The sequence below is a fragment of the Thamnophis elegans genome, chromosome 1, assembly GCF_009769535.1.
Source record: "Thamnophis elegans isolate rThaEle1 chromosome 1, rThaEle1.pri, whole genome shotgun sequence".
Classification (NCBI taxonomy): domain Eukaryota; kingdom Metazoa; phylum Chordata; class Lepidosauria; order Squamata; family Colubridae; genus Thamnophis; species Thamnophis elegans.
In genome coordinates this window covers 178,037,329-178,054,834 of record NC_045541.1, presented here as the reverse complement: position 1 = coordinate 178,054,834, position 17,506 = coordinate 178,037,329, and the positions used below count along the sequence as shown (strand labels likewise).

The window sequence follows — 17,506 nt, the reverse complement described above, 5'->3', positions numbered from 1 at the left end:
ATTGGAACTAGAATTTCCATTGCTAAGCAAGGCAGTTATTAAGTAAGTCACACTCGATTTTACAGCCTTTTTGCCAGTGAATCACTGCAGTTGTTAAGTGAATCTTGTAGTCCTTAAGTGAATCCAGCTTACCCCATTGACTTGAGGCGTGGGAAGCTACCCACGCTGACTGGGGGATGCTGGGAGTTGAAGTCCACCCCTCTTAAAGTGACTAAGTCTGAGAAAACCTGCATGTTTGGGACCACAAGTTGTGTGACAACATCTCCAACCCTCCCTGTTGATTAAAAATGATTCCGTACAGAGAGAATTATTCTAATACATGCTTGGAATGTCAATTATGTTTAAAGATGAATTACCATGTTGGATTGTTTTTGCCACGGTCAAATTAACTTCTGGCATCTTCACTATGTCCCGCGCTCCCTGTTTTGTTTCGGGGAAGGACACCAGACCAAGATTTGATTGTGCAACCGCATTGCAAAATTCACAACATCCTTTACGCCAGGGGTCTCCAACCTTGACCACTTTAAGACTTGTGGACTTCAACTCCCAGAATTCCTCAGCTGTAAGCAGGAGCTTCGCTTTGCTGGCTGAGGAATTCTGGGAGTTGAAGTCCACAAGTCTTAAAGTGGTCAAAGTTGGAGACCCCTGCTTTACACAATTAGAAGGAAGAGAAAAGGGAAGAAGGGGAGGAGGAGAGAGGGAGGGAGTGGAGAAGGAAGGGAGGGAGCGAAGAGAAATAGAGGGGAAAGAAATGGGAAGGGAGGACAGGTGAGAGGAACGAAGGGAGGGAAGGAAGGAAGGAAGGGAGGGAGGAGAAATAGAGGGAAGAGAAATGGGAAGAAATGGAGGACAGGTGAGAGGGAGGGAGGGAAGGGAGGGAGGAGAAATGGAGGGAAGAAAAATGGGAAGACATGGAGGACAGGTGAGAGGGAGGGAAGGAAGGGAGGGAGGAGAAATGGAGGGAAGAAAAATGGGAAGACATGGAGGACAGGTGAGAGGGACGAAGGGAGAGAGGAAGGGAGGGAAGGGAGGGAGGAGAAATGGAGGGAAGAGAAATGAGAAGAAATGGAGGACAGGTGAGAGGGAGGGAGGTAAGGGAGGAGAAATGGAGGGAAGAAAAATGGGAAGACAGGGAGGACAGGTGAGAGGGAGGGAGGAGAAATGGAGGGAAGAGAAATGGGAAGAAATGGAGGACAGGTGAGAGGGAGGGAGGGAGGAGAAATAGAGGGAAGAGAAATGGGAAGAAATGGAGGACAGGTGAGAGGGAGGGAGGGAGGTAAGGGAGGAGAAATAGAGGGAAGAGAAATGGGAAGAAATGGAGGACAGGTGAGGGGGAGGGAGGGAGGGAAGGAAGAAGAAATCGAAATTCCCTAGCCAGCATTCTGGGAGTTGAAGTCCACAAATCTTAAAAGTTAACAAGGTTGGATATCCCTGTTTTACAGTGTCTGCTCTCTCTCTCTCCCCCTCCTTCACATCCTTCTTTCTGTTCATTTTTCTTTCCACCAGAGGAGAAGAAATAAAAAAAATCAATCCACTCTGCTGTTTCAGCTTAAGCCTCCTGCAAACACAAACCTCCTGGAAACACAAAAAAGATCACAACAACCCACAATTGGGAAACATCAAAGCAGCTCTCGCCATCCCGAACACCCGAAACTGGGCCTTAAAAGCTGCTCCAGCCCAGTTCGCTGACGTAGGAACCCGCAAAAAAGCCAATCTCATTTTGGGCTAAATCTGACTTTAAGATAGTTGGCCATTGTTTGCAAAAGCTGAAAATAAAAACTCTGGGATTGGAGGATCAAAAGCCCAAATTTTGACTGACAGCCTCGAGACAACCAGAGGGAGAAAATTGCTGATTTTACTTTAAAAAATTGTTGTTGTTGTTGTGAGCCACGTTGCTGTGTCTGTGTTTCTCTGTTGAACTTTCGGCCCACCGGCCTTGTGGTCCAGGCAGGCCTTCCAAGAGGGCTTGCTATTTTAAAATGTTACACATTATAATCCTCATAAGGAGGCGGCCTCGGGTGGGTGGGAACTACAACTCCCAGAATTCCAAGTCGGGCTGGCAAGAGGAAGGGATGCATTGGGAGGCCAGGTAGGTCTCGATGTACGACCATCTGTTTAGCGACTGTGTGAAGGTATAACTGAAAAAAAGGGACTTATGGCCAGTCCTCGCACTTATGATTGTGGCAGTGTCATAATAGTCATGTGATCAAAATATGGGTGGGTGGCAATTGCCATGTGATTGATTCTGATTCTGTCTGTCTGTCTCTCTCTCCATCCATCCATCTATCTAATCTATCTTTCATCTCTATCTGTCTCTGTCTGTCTCTCTATCTGTCTGTATATATCTATCGCTCATATCTATCTATCTATCATCTCTGTCTATCTGTCTCTCTATCTCTCTGTATCTATCTAGCTGTAACATATCTATCTAGCTCTATCTATCTATCTATCTATCTATCTATCTATCTATCTATCTATCTATCTATCTATCTTATCATCTATCTCTCATGGTAGTGGATCTGGATACTTGAGAGACCGCCTCCTGCCAATCACCTCCCTGCGACCAATTAGATCACACAGATTGGGCCTCCTCCGTATTCCATCGGCCAGCCAGTGCCGGCTGGCAACTACAAGGAGGAGGGCCTTCTCAGTAGTAGCCCCGACCCTTTGGAACGAACTCCCCGTGGAGATTCGTACCCTCTCCACCGTCCTGGCCTTCCGCACAGCCCTCAAGAACTGGCTAGCCCGTCAGGCCTGGGGACAAGGATAGTTACCCCTCCCGAATGATGAATGTATGTTGCTTATTACTTTTATTATATGTGTCTATGTGTTTATTACTTTTATTATATGTGTCTATGTCATTGTTTGTACTTCCCCTCCCTGATTTTATGTGAGCTGCCCTGAGTCCCCTCAGGGAAAAGGGCGGCCTACAAATGTTAATAAAATCAAATCTATCCATCCATCCATCCATTCTATCATCGATCTCTCTATCTGTCTCTCTATCTGTATCTATCTAGCTCTCATCTATTTATCTAGCTCTATCTATCTATCTATCTATCTATCTATCCATCCATCCATCCATCCATCCATCCATCCATCCATCTTATCATCTATCTCTCATCTATCCATCCATCCATCCATCCATCCTATTTCCTATCTATCTATATCTATCATTATCTATCTATCATTATCTATCTATCATCTATCTATCTATCCATCCATCCCTTATCATCTATCTCTCATCTATCTATCCATCCATCCACTTTCCTATTTCCTATTTCCTATTTCCTATTTCCTATCTATCTATCTATCTATCTATCTATCTATCTATCTATCCATCCATCTATCCATCTTATCATCTATCTCTCATCTATCTATCCATCTATCCATCCATCCATCCCTTATCATCTATCTCTCATCTATCTATCCATCCATCCATCCTATTTCCTATCTATCTATCTATCTATCTATCTATCCATCCATCCATCCATCCATCCATCCATCCATCCATCTATCTTATCATCTATCTCTCATCTATCTATCCATCCATCCATCCTCTCATCTATCTATCTATCTATCTATCTATCTATCTATCTATCTATCTATCTATCTATCTATCTATCTATCTCTATCTATCCATCTACCTACCTACTTATCTAGCTCTATCCATCCATCCATCCATCCATCCATCCATCCATCCATCCATCCATCCATCTATCTTTCTAGCTATCTATCCTCAGCCTAAAATTTGGCAGTTCAAATCTCACCAGGCTGAAGGTTGACTCACCCTTCCATCCTTCTGTGTTGAGGGCAAGAAGCTGACTCTGTAAACTGCTTAGAGAAGTCTGTAAAGCACTGTGAAGTGGTATACAGGTCTAAGTGCTACTGCTATTGCTCTATCTATCTATCTATCTATCTATCTATCTATCTATCTATCTATCTATCTATCTGCTATCCATCCCTCGAAACCACAAGTCTGTAATTCTATGAAATACAGGTAGTCTTTGACTTATGACCACAATTGTGCCCCAAGCTTCTGTGGCTAAGCGAGACAGTCGTTAAATGAAATTCTGCCCCATTTTACAACCTTTCTTGCTGCAGTTGTTAAGTGAGTTATCTCCGTTGTTAAGTAAGTATCACGGCTGTTAAGTGAATCTGGCTTCCCCATGGACTTTGCTTGTCAGAAGGTCGCAAAAAGGGATCACATGACCCCGGGAGGCTGCAACCATTATCAATACGAACCACTTGCTAACCATCCATATTTGGAACAGTCAAAATTCCAGTCCGTTAACAGATATATTAAAAGAAATCAAAGTAAAAATCTAAAACCAGAAATGTAAAAATCTAGTTTCCTCAGTATTACAGAAGTGGACTATCCTGGCCTCCTTCTGAGTTCGTTTTCTTAATTTTCCAATTCAACCTCCCCTTCTGAGATCTCCTGGTGGCCTCCCTTCCGAGGCAAAATAAACCCCACCCTGCTGTACAGCCTGCAAAACGCCATCAGCGATTCAGGCAACATCCAAAAACCCTCAGGGAAGGCTCCCATACGGTGAAGGCAAGACAAGGACCCCCAGAATGGGCTAGAAAAGGACACAGCCGGCACCCCAAAGCGTCCCACACTCTAACACATTGCTACAGCCAAAAACCTACACAATCCAAGCCTCTCCATGCCAACGAACGTTTCAGCTGCTTAGGCAACAAAGACAAAATGAAACCCCAAAACGCATACCTTCCAGCTGTAAGAAGCACACTTAAGCACACTAATACCTGGAGGCTTATCCTAGGATCAGGGGTTCAAGGCATCTTGTACACACACACACACACACACCCAGGCCTGTATCCCCTCCGGCAGCTGATTTTCAGCTGTTGCCATTGTTTATTTAACCGACTGCCAATTCTGGGCCCAGTAAAGCAGCAAAGAGGGGCAGGCAGTTGTTGTGCAGGGTGGAAAAATGGACGAAGGAAAAAAAAGAAAAAAAAGAAAAATGCAAACTGTTTTCCAAACGGCTTCCCAGCTGTTGGGGCAAAAAAATGCAGATGGAGACACATTTTCCTATTATCCTTTCCCATTAATACTATTACTATGGTTCCTCTCACAGCCAGATGTTCAGATTGGATCTGGTCATATATATATTTTTTTGGTCCCACGTTCCCAAGGACCTCCTGATGAAGGCGTTACAGGTACAAGAAGCAATGGGTGGAAATTAATCAAGGAGAGAAGCAACGTGGAATTAAGGAGAAATTTCCTGGCAGTGAGAACAATTAATCAGTGGAACAGAAGTTGCCTCCAGAAGTTGTAAATGCCCCAACACTGGAAGTCTTTAAGAAGATGTTGGATAGCCATTTGTCTGAAATGGTGTAGGGTTTCCTGCCTAAGCAGGGGGTTGGACTAGAAGACCTCCAAGGTCCCTTCCAACTTTGTTATTCTACTCTACTCTACTCTACTCTACTCTACTCTACTCCTCACCATCTCCTGGCGATTGGCCCAAAGTCACTCAGCTGGCTTTATATCAAAGGCGGGACTAGAACTCACTGTCTCCTGGCAATTGGCCCAAGTCACCCATCTTGCTTCCATGCCAAAGGTGGGACTAGAACGAGCATCTCTTTGTGATTGGTTCAAAATCTCCCAGCTGATCTCTGCCTGAGGCGAGACGAATTCACCATCTCCTGGTTTTTAAACCGGTGCTTTAACCACTAATCCACAGTCTTTCTTTTATTAAATTATTATTATTGAAAATAACTTCAGAGCACAATCAGGGTCTATAAAACAACCACTTGGATTGCTGCATCCAATAATCCCCCCCCCCCAAAAAAATAAAGTTCAAAAATGCCAGCATTTTGTAATCAGCATTGTGATCCCATTTAAAGTTTTTTTAAAAAAATATATATATGTATATTTTTAAAAGCCTTTTGGGTTTCCTCCTTGGCAACCGAAAGGCAGAAACTCAACTATAGCAATAGCAGTTAGACTTATATACCGCTTCATAGGGCTTTCAGCCCTCTCTAAGCGGTTTACAGAGTCAGCATATTGCCCCCAACAACAATCCGGGTCCTCATTTTACCCACCTCGGAAGGATGGAAGGCTGAGTCAACCTTGAGCCGGTGAGATTTGAACAGCTGAACTGCAGAACTGCAGTCAGCTGAAGTAGCCTGCAGTGCTGCATTTAACCACTGCACCACCTCGGCTCCTTTTGGTTTAAGGGGGCTCAATAGCAGAGTCTCTGTTGTATGCCTGCCTCAAGAGCCCAACACTCTGAGCTTAACTGCTCCTGAATGTGGAAGTTCTACAACACAGCTTCCGGCAATCAGAAAAAGAGGAGAAGCTGAGCAGAGGAGACAGCCCTTCAGCCACACCACTGAACAGGGGCATGACCCACAATATCCCGCCAACTTTCCAAAGGGTGCCTTCAAAAACCCACACCACCCGAAACAACAACAGAAAAAGAGAGAAAGAAACTTGGACAGATGTTTTCCCACGGTCAAGTAAAGAAAAAATATAAAGTATTATCTGGCAGAGACCTGCCTATTTATTATTCTTCTCATCCCGCAAAAAATCAGATTTTTCACACAGCCTTCCTGTGTCTATGGAGTAGGGAATAATAATTTAACTGGTATTAATTGCACTCCTCACTTGGAGACAGTAATCCAGTGTTTTTCAACCTGCGTTGCTTTGAGATGGGTGGACCTCAACTCCCAGAATTCCTCAATCAGCATGCTTTAAGATGTGCAGATTTAAACTCCCAGAATTCCACAGCCAGCATGTCTTAAGATGGGTGGATTTCAACCCCCAAAATTCCTCCACCAATATATTTTAAGATGAGAGGAATTCAACTCCCAGAATTCCTCAGGCAGATTTCCTGATTGGGGAATTCTGGGAGTTGAAGTCCACCCACCTCAAAGTATACTGACTGGGGAATTCTGGGAGCTGAAGTCCACCACCTCAAAGTATACTGACTAGGGAATTCTGGGAGCTGAAGTCCACCCACCTCAAAGTATACTGACTGGGGAATTCTGGGAGTTGAAGTCCACCCACCTGAAAATATGCTGACTAGGGAATTCTGGATGTTGAAGTCCACTCACCTGAAAGTATGCTGACTGGGGAATTCTGGGAGTTGAAGTCCACCAGGGGTGGGTTTCTCGCCCCATTCCAACCGGTTCGGTTGGAACGGGGCCGGAGGCGTCCTCGTGCACGCGTGCGGTGCACGCATGCGTACTAGCGTCTGCGTGACGCTCCAGCTGCTCCTGGACGATTGCACAGGTGCTGTATGCATCCTGCGCATGCGTGGAAGCGCAGAACTCGTCAAAACCGGGTAAGGACCGCGGGCAGGCGGGCGCGCCCTTCGCCATTCCCGGAAGTTACTTACTTCCGGGTTCGGCGACCAACCGGTTCGCAGGGACCGCCGTGAACCGGTTGAAACCCACCCCTGAAGTCCACCCACCTTAAAGTATGCTGACTGGGGAATTCTGGGAGTGGAAGTCCACCCACCTTAAAGCCACTTGGGCTGAAAATCCTGATCTTTCATATCCCTGAAAAGCTGGGTTGGGCCTTTTTTTATTTGCAGCTGCTCAAATTAAAACCAATTTTAAACCTGCCCTCTCTCCTATTATGCTACCTTTAGGCAAGTGGCAACACTCCTCTAGTCAATTATACTATTTACATTCCTTCATGTTTGGTGTGCACGGACTTTATTCCTTTTGATTGTGATGTTATAAAGCCACTGGGATGAATGCCACTGTTTTCTTCCCTAGATAAGACACGGGGTCACCAAATCACCATTTTGGAGAAAAACTCCAGAGGTCATCCAGTCCAACCTGTTGCAGACTTTCTCTTCTTCCTTTGATCAAGTACATACGCATACAGTATATATATATATATATATATATATATATATATATATATATATATATATATATATATATATATATATATATATATATTAGATAATGTATCTATGGGTGTGCCTATACACACTCTATACTATGTAATGTATGTACACATATGGCATATATGCATATACATAGGATTAAATAGTATATTTTGGATGTTCAGAAGTAGTAAATAAAATAGAGAAATTGTATCTCGTTGAGAGGCCTTTGAGGGAAGGAGAGGCCAGGCAAGGCGCCGCTTGACGTGAGTGACGTCAAGTTGGCCACGCCCACCCAGTCACATGACCAACCAGCTACGCCCACCCAGTCACATGGCCAACAAGCAACACCCATCACCACATGGCCAACAAGCCACACCCACCAAACAAGCCACACCCACAGAACCGGTAGCAAAAAAAATTGAAACCCGCCCCTGATCAAGTTGCTATTATTAATCTGCTGCCCTCTGATCTTCTATGAATTTAGTACGATTTATTTTGGATTGCTTAGCAACAGAGATTTATTTGGCACTACCCTAATGTGGGGAAGGCAGATTCACTTAACAACCATGTTATTAATCTAAGAACTGGGGTGATTCACTTAACAACGGAGGCAAGAAAGGTCATAAAATTGGGGAAAACTCACATAATGCCTCACTTAACAACAGAAATTTTGGGCTCCATTGCGGTCGTACGTCGAGGACTCCCTGTACGGAGACATACATGGATTGCAGAAGAGCCAACCCTCAAAAATGGAAACCCACTGCCACCCCCACCCCCCTTGCAGGAGTCACTGCATCAAACTGGGGATATCCGATGTGGCAACTCCTGTCGCTTTGCGGGCAGGGGGCCGGGGGGTGAGCATGGCACAAAGCAGCTTCTTAAAATGTGTGCGTTGCAGGGAAAATTAAAATTAAAAAAATGGGTGTATAATCTATGGGAAGCATTAAAGCAGTGCTAAATTATCCAAAATTGGATAAAAGTGCTTTTTTTATTTCACTCATTGGAAAATGACACATGAACCTATTAGCCATCACGGCAGGGAGGCTTAAATGGACTTCAAATTATTTATTTATTTATTTATTTATGTGTGTATGTATGTATGTTATATGTATATTTATATGTATATGTATATAAAGATAAGGGTTTCCCTCGCACATATGTGCTAGTCATTCCCGACTCTAGGGACGGTGCTCATCTCTGTTTCAAAGCCGAAGAGCCAGCACTGTCCGAAGACGTCTCCGTGGTCATGTGACAGGCATGACTCAATGCCAAAGGCACACGGAACACTATTACTTTTCCATCAAAGGTGGTTCTTATTTTTTTTACTTGCATTTTTACGTTCTTTCAAAGTGCTAGGTTGGCAGAAGCTGGGACAAGTAATGGGAGCTCACTTTGTTATGTGAAGCTAGGGATTTGAACCACTGAACTGCCAACCTTAGCCGCTGTATATCTATCTATCTATCTATCTATCTATCTATCTATCTATCTATCTATCTATCTATCTATCTATCTTCTTTCTATTTTCTACCTTTCTATCTATCTATCCATCTATCTATCTTCTATCTATCTATCTATCTATCTATCTATCTATCTATCTATCTATCTATCTATCTATCTATCTATCTATCTATCTATTTTCTATATCTATCTATCTATCTATCTATCTATCTATCTATCTATCTATCATCTATCTATATCTATCTTCTATCTATCTTTCATCTATCTATCTATCTATCTATCTATCTTCTATCTATCTATCTATCTATCTATCATCTATCTATCTATCTATCTATCTTTCTTTCTTTCTATTTATCTTCTTTCTATCTATTTTCTACCTACCTATCTTTCTATCCATCTATCCATCTATCCATCCATCCAGCCATCCATCCATCCATCTATCTATCCAGAGAGAGACAGACAGAGAGAAATAAATAAATTCAACGCCGTTCATTTTTACACTATAGGCTGTCCTCGAATTACGACCATTCGTTCAGCGACCTTTCAAGGTTAGGAGGATGCTGAATGAAGAGACTTAAGGACGGTCCTCAGACCATTTGATAATACATTGTGAGAAGCAGTTTCGGTCATACAGATAGTCCTCGACTTACAAACACAATTGAGCCCAGCATTTCCGTTGCTAGGCAAGATGGCTGTTAAGTCCATTTTGCTCTGTTGTACGAGCTTTCTTGCCACAACTGCTAAATAAATCATTGCAGCTGTTGAATTAGTTACACGGTTGTTAAGTGAATCTGTCTTCCCCCTTGACGTGGCTTTTCGGAAGGTCGCAAAAGGGGATGGTGTGATCCCGGGACGCTGCAACCGTCATAAATACAAGTCAGTTGCCAAGAGGCTAAATTTTGATCATGTGACCAAGGAGATGCTGCGACGGTCGTAAATATGAAAAACGGTCATATCAGTGCCATTGTTAATTTTGAATGGTCACCATACTGATGGTTGTAAATCAAGGACTATTTGTAAACGAAAAAAGTTTGGTATTAAATCACTGGATTAAAGGAACATTCCTTAGATCCTACCAGTGGATTTAAGAAAGCCACAGGGCGGAGGATGTAAAAGAACTGCATGCATTTTGTTTAACTCGGAATCATGAGGACTAGAAACTTCTTGTTTTGTTTTTAAAAGTAGTGTTATCTATATGCCAAAGGCTCGATATTCTTTGTCTGGAAAAAGAAACTCACTCAACTCTTAACCCTGCGTCTAAAGGTTTTGTCCCCCAAAACCTTCACATCACAGCTAGTTTGGAGACCTACTATTCTGTGCATAATTTGAGAAAAAAAATATACAGTATTTACCCCAAGCATTGCTATGAGACGGAGAAAATTGTACAAACACCTCTCTCTTTCTCTCCCTCTCTTTCCCAAGGGACCATTTTGTGTCTGTCTACTTTCAAAAGGAAAAAGAAAAAAAAACCCCGAACAAGTGAGAAATTGTTTTAAAAAAGGAAGAGATTGAAGGTATTTGGTAATCAAAGGAGCGCAAATGCACACCTCACACTGACACATTTTGAACAAACTAAATTAATTCTTATGTAAAGCTTCCATTTTGCCTCCCCTCCTCCCTCTCCCAGCCTCCCTTTTCCTCTTTTTCCCACACACAGCGGAGCAGGGCTGGGCTATAAATATCAAACTGTTAAGAGAAATGACAGAAAATTCTGTGTTTGAGGATGAATACTGCTTTCCACAGACAGCCAAGGGCCTAATCTGAGAAGAAAAGAAGGAAAAAGAAAGAAGGAGGGGAGGAAAAAGGGAGGGACAGAGGAAGGGAAGAAAGAGATGGGTGGGGGAAAGAAAGAAGGAATGAAAGAAAGAATAACAGGAGGAAGGAAAAAGGGAGGAAGGAGAGAAAGAAAGAGGGAAGAGGGAAGGTAGGAAGAAAACAACAGGAGCAAGTAAATGGAGGAAGGAATCAGATGAAAGAAAGAAAAAAAGAAAGGAAGGAAGGAAGATCAGAAAGGAAGGAAAACAGGACAAAGGAAAAAGGGAAGGAAGGAGAGAAAGAAAGAAGAAAGAATAACAGGAGGAAGTAAAAAGGGAAGAAGAGGGGAAAGAAAGAGTAACAAGGGAGGGAAGGAAGGAAGATCAGAAAAGAAGGAAAACAGGACAAAGGAAAAGGGGAAGGAAGGAGAGAAAAAAAGAAGAAAGAATAACAGGAGAAAGTAAAAAAGGGAGGAAGAGGAGAAAGAAAGAGTAACAAGGGAGGGAAGGAAGGAAGATCAGAAAGGAAGGAAAACAGGACAAAGGAAAAGGGGAAGGAAGGAGAGAAAGAAAGAAGAAAGAAAGAATAACAGGAGGAAGTAAAAAAGGGGGAAAGGAGAGAAAGAAAGAGGAAAGAGGGAGGGAAAGGAAGGAAAACAGGAAGATGTAAAAGGGCAAAGGAAAGAAAGAGGAAAGGAAGGAAGAGCAGAAAGGAAGGAAAACAGAACAAGTAAAAGGGGAAAGAGAGAAAGAAAGAATAGACAAAGAAATGGAAGAAGAGAAAAATGTTTGACGGGCAGGGAAGGAACAAGAAATTGATGGGGATGGATCAATAAAAGGAAAAAAAGGAGTGAGGGATGGAAGAAAGGATGAAGAGTAGAGAAGCCCCCCTTGGCTCAAACATTCAACCCTTCAGAGGGAGGAAATCACATCCAAAAACTGAGGAAAGAGAAAAGATGGCTTTAAAAGAATATCTGAAATAAAGCTCCCTTCCCAATCCTTTGTCCCTCCTCTCCTCCCCTTTGGTGTCTCCCACCTCTTCTTCACCGAACAAAGGGGGGGGGGGGGATGAAGGCCACACCATCCATGGCAAACTCATAAATCACAACTCTGTAAACAACACCCTTTTCACACAGCAGCGGTGCTTGTGTGTTGTGTGTGAGGATCCACACAACACAAATTCTTCCCCAGGTCATTGCAGGCTTTGGGGTGGGGGGGTGGGGGAGGGGTTAGACCTGGTTGGCAAGATTTGCCCACTTCTGCTCAGGTAAGCCCACCTGGCCCTATGCAAGAAATAGACTGAAGTAGACCTGAAATACACCAGAAGCAGCCTGAAGGCTGCATTTTTTAGGGGCTGTTTAAGGAGGCAGCCTTGATTGTTATCTCTTTCCCGCCACAAAAGGGCAGGAAATTGAAGATCAGTGACAATCACAGGCATCCCCAGGCCCTGAATTTCTCTCTCTCTCTCCATCTCTCCTTCTTTATCTCTCCCTGTGTCTCTCCTCCTTCTCCTCTCCCTCTCTCCTTTCCTTCTCTTTCCCTCTCTCCCACTTTCTCCCCTCCCTCTTTCCATCTCTCCTTCTTTCTCTTTCTCCCTCTCTCCCACTCTCTCCTTTCCTTCTCTCTCCCTCTCTCCCCTTCTCTCTGATTTTCTATCTCTCTCCATTTCTCCTTTCTTTCTCCCTCTCTCTCTTTTCTCTCTCTCCTTTCTCTTCCATCTCTTCTTCACTTTCTCCCTCTCTCCCCCCCTTTGCCTTCCCCCCTTTTCCCTCCCTCTCTCCCCCTTCTCCCCCTCCATCTCTCCTTCTTTCTTTCTTCCTCCCTCTCCCTCCCACTCTCTGACTTCCTCTCCCTTTCTCCTCTCCCTCTCCTTCTCTCCTCCCCACTTTCTCCCCTCCACCTCTCCTCTTTCTCACTCTCTCCCCCTCTCCTTTCCTTCTCTCTCCCTCTCTCCCACTTTCTCCCCTCCCTCTTTCCATCTCTCCTTCTTTCTCTTTCTCCCTCTCTCCCACTCTCTCCTTTCCTTCTTTCTCCCTCTCTCCCTCTTTTCTCTCTCTCTCCTTTCTCTCCCATCTCTTCTTCACTTTCTCCCTCTCTCCCCCACTTTGCCTTCCCTTTTTCCCTCTCCCTCTCTCCCCTTTCTCCCTCCCTCCATCTCTCCTTTCTTTCTTCCTCCCTCTCCCTCCCACTCTCTGACCTCCTCTCCTTCTCCCTCTATCCTTCTCTCCTCTCCTACTTTCTCCCCTCTCCACTCTTTCTCCCTCTCTCCCCCTCTTTTCTCTCTCTCTCTACTTTCTCTCTCATCTCTTCTTCACTTTCTCCCTCCCTCCCTCCCCCACTTTGCCTTCCCCCCTTTTCTCCCTCCCTCTCTCCTTTCCCCCTCCCTCCATCTCTCCTTCTCTCTTTCTCCCACCCTCTCCCTCCCACTCTGACCTCCTCTCCCTCTCTCCTCTCCCACTTTCTCCCCTCTCTCCCCCTCTCCTCTCTTTCTCCCTCTCTCCTTCTCTCCCTGTCTCTGACTCACTCTCTCTTTCACACACAAATACAATCTAAAAGGCATCTCATCCATTCACTTCAGCCCATAGCCAAGATCAGAGAAAGCAAACCAGAATTTATTGCATTTTGCACAGCCACCGGAAAGTTTCTTTATAGCAAGGGTCAAACTCTTCGATGCTATCAAGATCCACCAGCTTTTCTCTATACGTATAGATAGTCCTCGACTTGCAACCGCAGCCAAGCTCAAAATTTTTGTAAGACAGTTGCTAAGTGAGTTTTGCCCCATTTTACAACCTTTCTTGCCACAGGTTGTTATGGGAATCACTGCAGCTGCTAAATTAGTAAGCCCGTCGTGATTACATGACCCCTGGCCACTGCAACCGTCATAAATATGAGTCAGTTGCCAAGCATCCACATTTTAATCCTGTGTCCATGGGGATGCTGCAATAGTCATAAGTCACTTTTTTTCAGTGCTCTTGTAACTTTTGGTCATTTAATGAACGGTTGTAAGACGAGGACTACTCGCATTGGGTAAAATCTCCCTCTCACCCCCAACCAATGTGGCTTTTGTGGCTGGGGATGATGGAAATTACAGTCCCACAGAGCCAAAGGGTGCCTGGCCTCTGGATGGGTGGGAACCAAGAACTCTCAACCCAAAACTCTGGAAAAGTTCCCCACCACCCAGAATATTCTTCCCCTGTTAACATTTAAATGTCTGTTGGTCAGTTCGATTCTCAGTAACTGTATCTCCCCTCTTTTCTTGGTCGCTGAAAGGTTTGTGACTTTGTGAAGGATGACACAGAACAAGCTTTGCATTCAAAAGCTGGGAAAAAAGGCATTGATTGCAAATAGCAGATTGCTATTTGCTCAGACCCATCAAGATTCAGAAGAAAGCGGTATCTCATTTTGGGTTAAATAACTCACTTCTAATGTTTAAATCAGAGGTCTCCAAACTTGGCAACTTTAAGACTTGTGGACTTCAATTCCCAGAATTCTCCAGCCAGCAGAGCTTGGGTATCCCTGGTTTAAATCAATGTTTCTCAAAATTGGCCCCTTTAAGACAGGTGGACTTCAACTCCCAGAATCCCCTAGGATGGCTAGGGAATTCTGGGAGTTGAAGTCCATTTGCCTTAAAAGTTGCCAAGTTTGAGAAACACTTGATTTAAATCCTATAGATTCGTATAGTAGATCAACCATCTTTTGTTCATTAATCGCTGAATAAAAAAACAGGAATAATTTTAAGACGCTGGTTGGGAGAGAGGGAGGGAAGAGAGGGGGAAGAAATCAAAATCAGTGGCGTCTCTAGATTTTAAGCAAAAATTCCAAAATTTCATTTGCACACCCGCTCACCCTTCTTAAAAGCCTTGGTGGAAATGAAATGCATCCCGCTTCAAAGACAACCAAAGGGTCAAATTCATTTTTTTGTGATGGTTGCTAATATGCTTTGCAACAAAACTCCTGAATCCACATCAGGCCCAATGAAACAAACCCTTGTTATTTTGTAAAAAAAAAAAAAAAAGACTCCAAGAAAGAAAGAAAAAAACAACAACAACACACACACACACACACACAACACCAAATACAGAACCCTGCAATCAGAATGCAAAAGTTTTTTTTAAAATTCTTTTTCCACTTGGTTGCAAAACCTCTTTTGTTCTTCCCCTGGAATTTGGGATACAAATGAGACAAAAGAGAACGAAAACAAGAACAGCCACCACACATGGAGAACCCAGCTTTTTCTCTCTTTAACCGAAAAGAAAAGAAAAAATAAATGAAAAGAAGAAAAAGACGACAACAAAAAGAAAAGGAATATAAAATAAAAAAGGGAAAAAAAGAAAGGGAAAAAAGAAGAGAAAAAGAAGAAATGCAAAGAACTAAAATAATTTAAAAAAAAAAAAAACGGGCCGCAGGAATTCCTAGGGGCCCAATCCTCGGATTTTATTTTCTGCAAAAATCGTATTTTGATTTCTAGCGTAGGGTGGCCAAACGTAGGGAAGAGGGGCAGCCTGGGTTTTTTTTCCTGCCCTTCCCCTCCCCACACATATGCAAAATGTTAACCGTCTCCTTTCTCCAGCTGAAAGCAGGGGATTGGTTTAAAAGAAAGCAAAAAAAAAAAAATGGGTGAGAGAGAAGAGGAATGGAGGAAAAACTAGAAAGAAAAACACCAACGGGGAGAGAGAGAGAGAGAGAGGAGGGGCTGGAAGAGCGCAAATGCAAAAACGGGGGGTTTTCCTGCCTGCAAGAGAGAGAGAAATAAAAGGGAGAAAAAATGCAAAATTTCTGCATCTCAAATAAAAAGGAAAAAGTGAGTTTGTCGGCGAAGAGAAGTGGAAGGTACAAAGAGCGTTGGGAAAAAAAAGTATTTTTCAACGCGTTCTCGGTTGCAATGGAGAAAAGCGTCAGGCTTCCCCATCTTAAAATTTCCCAACGGAAAATCCAAAAAGTTTGCACCCACCCAACCCAACTGGAAAAAAGGGGTGCAGGGCAAGGATTTCCCCCTCCCTCCAAATTTGTGGCGTGGGGGGGTCTCCTGAAACACCCCCTCCCCCCAAAAAGGGGAAACACTCTTTCTGGATCGCCTGGGGGTCCCATCTGCTTCTAATTAAGAGGGAACTCCAACCCCCCCCCCAATTCCCCCAAAAAACGAGAAACCGCATTGAACCCCAGGACGGGGCTCTTTTATAATCCCAATTTTGGCTGGAGGGAGCAGCCCAATTTTTAAATAATAATAATAATAATTTGGAAGGGAGAAACGGGACGATGGAGAAGCGGCGGCTCAGGGAAGGCGCAGAAAGAAGCAGCAAGATTCAAAGCAGAACAACAACATAAACTCAAAAATTAAATCTAGAGATAGATTTCAACCCATTCGTGATTTTTTTCAGCACCCACCCCCAAGCCAGAAAGGATCTTCGACACCCCCTCCTCTTTTGCAGAGATCTAAGCGACAATGCATCTTTTTTTAATTTATTTTTCCCCCAAAACAAAGCAACCACCACAACAAGAAAAAAGTAACTTAATCTCCAATTTACCCATCCAGTCGCAGACCCGGGGTCTCTTTCCCCCCCCTCCAGCCTCGCCAGAAACAGCAAACAGGCTCCTATAGTTCGGGTTAATCCAACTTTTGAAGGCGCAGCGAGTGGGAGGAGCTTGGAGGGGGCCCCACGGAGAAGGGGAGCGGGTGGGGAGGGGAGGGAGGAGGGGAGAGGGAGGGGAACAGCCGGGGAGGAGGAGGGAAAGGAGGAGGGGGTGTTGAGGGAGGGGCGTAAAAGATGCCAGCAATTAGGTTTGCCATGCGGGAAATATCTGATTTTTTTTTTTAAAAAAAAAGATTTATTGCATTTACAAGGATGGGAAGATGGATGAAATGGACGGATTGATGGATCAAATGGATGGACTGTGAGAGGAGGGGAGAGGAGGAGGGGAGAGGAGAAGAGAAGAGAAAGGGATGGAGGGATGGATGGATCAAATGGATGGACTGAGAAGAGGAGAGGAGATATGGATAGGTGAGTAGATAGATAGACAGATAGAGATAGATGATAGATAGATAGATAGATAGATAGATAGATAGATAGATAGATAGATAGATAGATAGATAGACGATAGATAGATAGATATGGATGGACAAACAGATAGATATGGATTAGATGGATGGATGGATGGATGGATGGATGGATGGATAGATAGATAGACAGACAGACAGAGACAGACAGACAGACAGATATGGATGGATGGAGTAAGTAATGAAAGAAAAAAGAGATAGAAACATAAATAAAGAGAAAGGAGAAAATGAGAAAAAGAGAGAGGGAGAGAAAGTGAAGGAGAGAAAGAGGGAGAAAAAGAGAAAAGAGAGAAAGTGAGTGTGAAAGACAGGGAGGGCGGGAGAAAGAAAGACGGAGAGAAGGAGAAATAGGGAGAGGGGTGGATAAAAAG

General features: G+C 43.8%; 1 protein-coding gene across 7 annotated transcripts in view; it reads right to left on the bottom strand.

Annotated features, from left to right (window-relative positions):
• PTPRS (protein tyrosine phosphatase receptor type S) overlaps nt 1-16,718 on the bottom strand; it is a 253,282-nt gene extending 236,564 nt beyond the window's left edge. For 5 of the 7 annotated variants that reach the window (XM_032228565.1, XM_032228491.1, XM_032228855.1 and 2 more), the window contains exon 1: nt 16,606-16,717. The gene's annotated coding sequence lies outside the window, so the exon portion shown is untranslated. Of the gene's footprint in view, nt 1-16,605 lie in introns of all 7 variants that reach the window. The other 2 variants (XM_032228406.1, XM_032228699.1) reach the window with 1 other exon arrangement.
• Nucleotides 16,719-17,506: the final 788 nt, after the last annotated feature.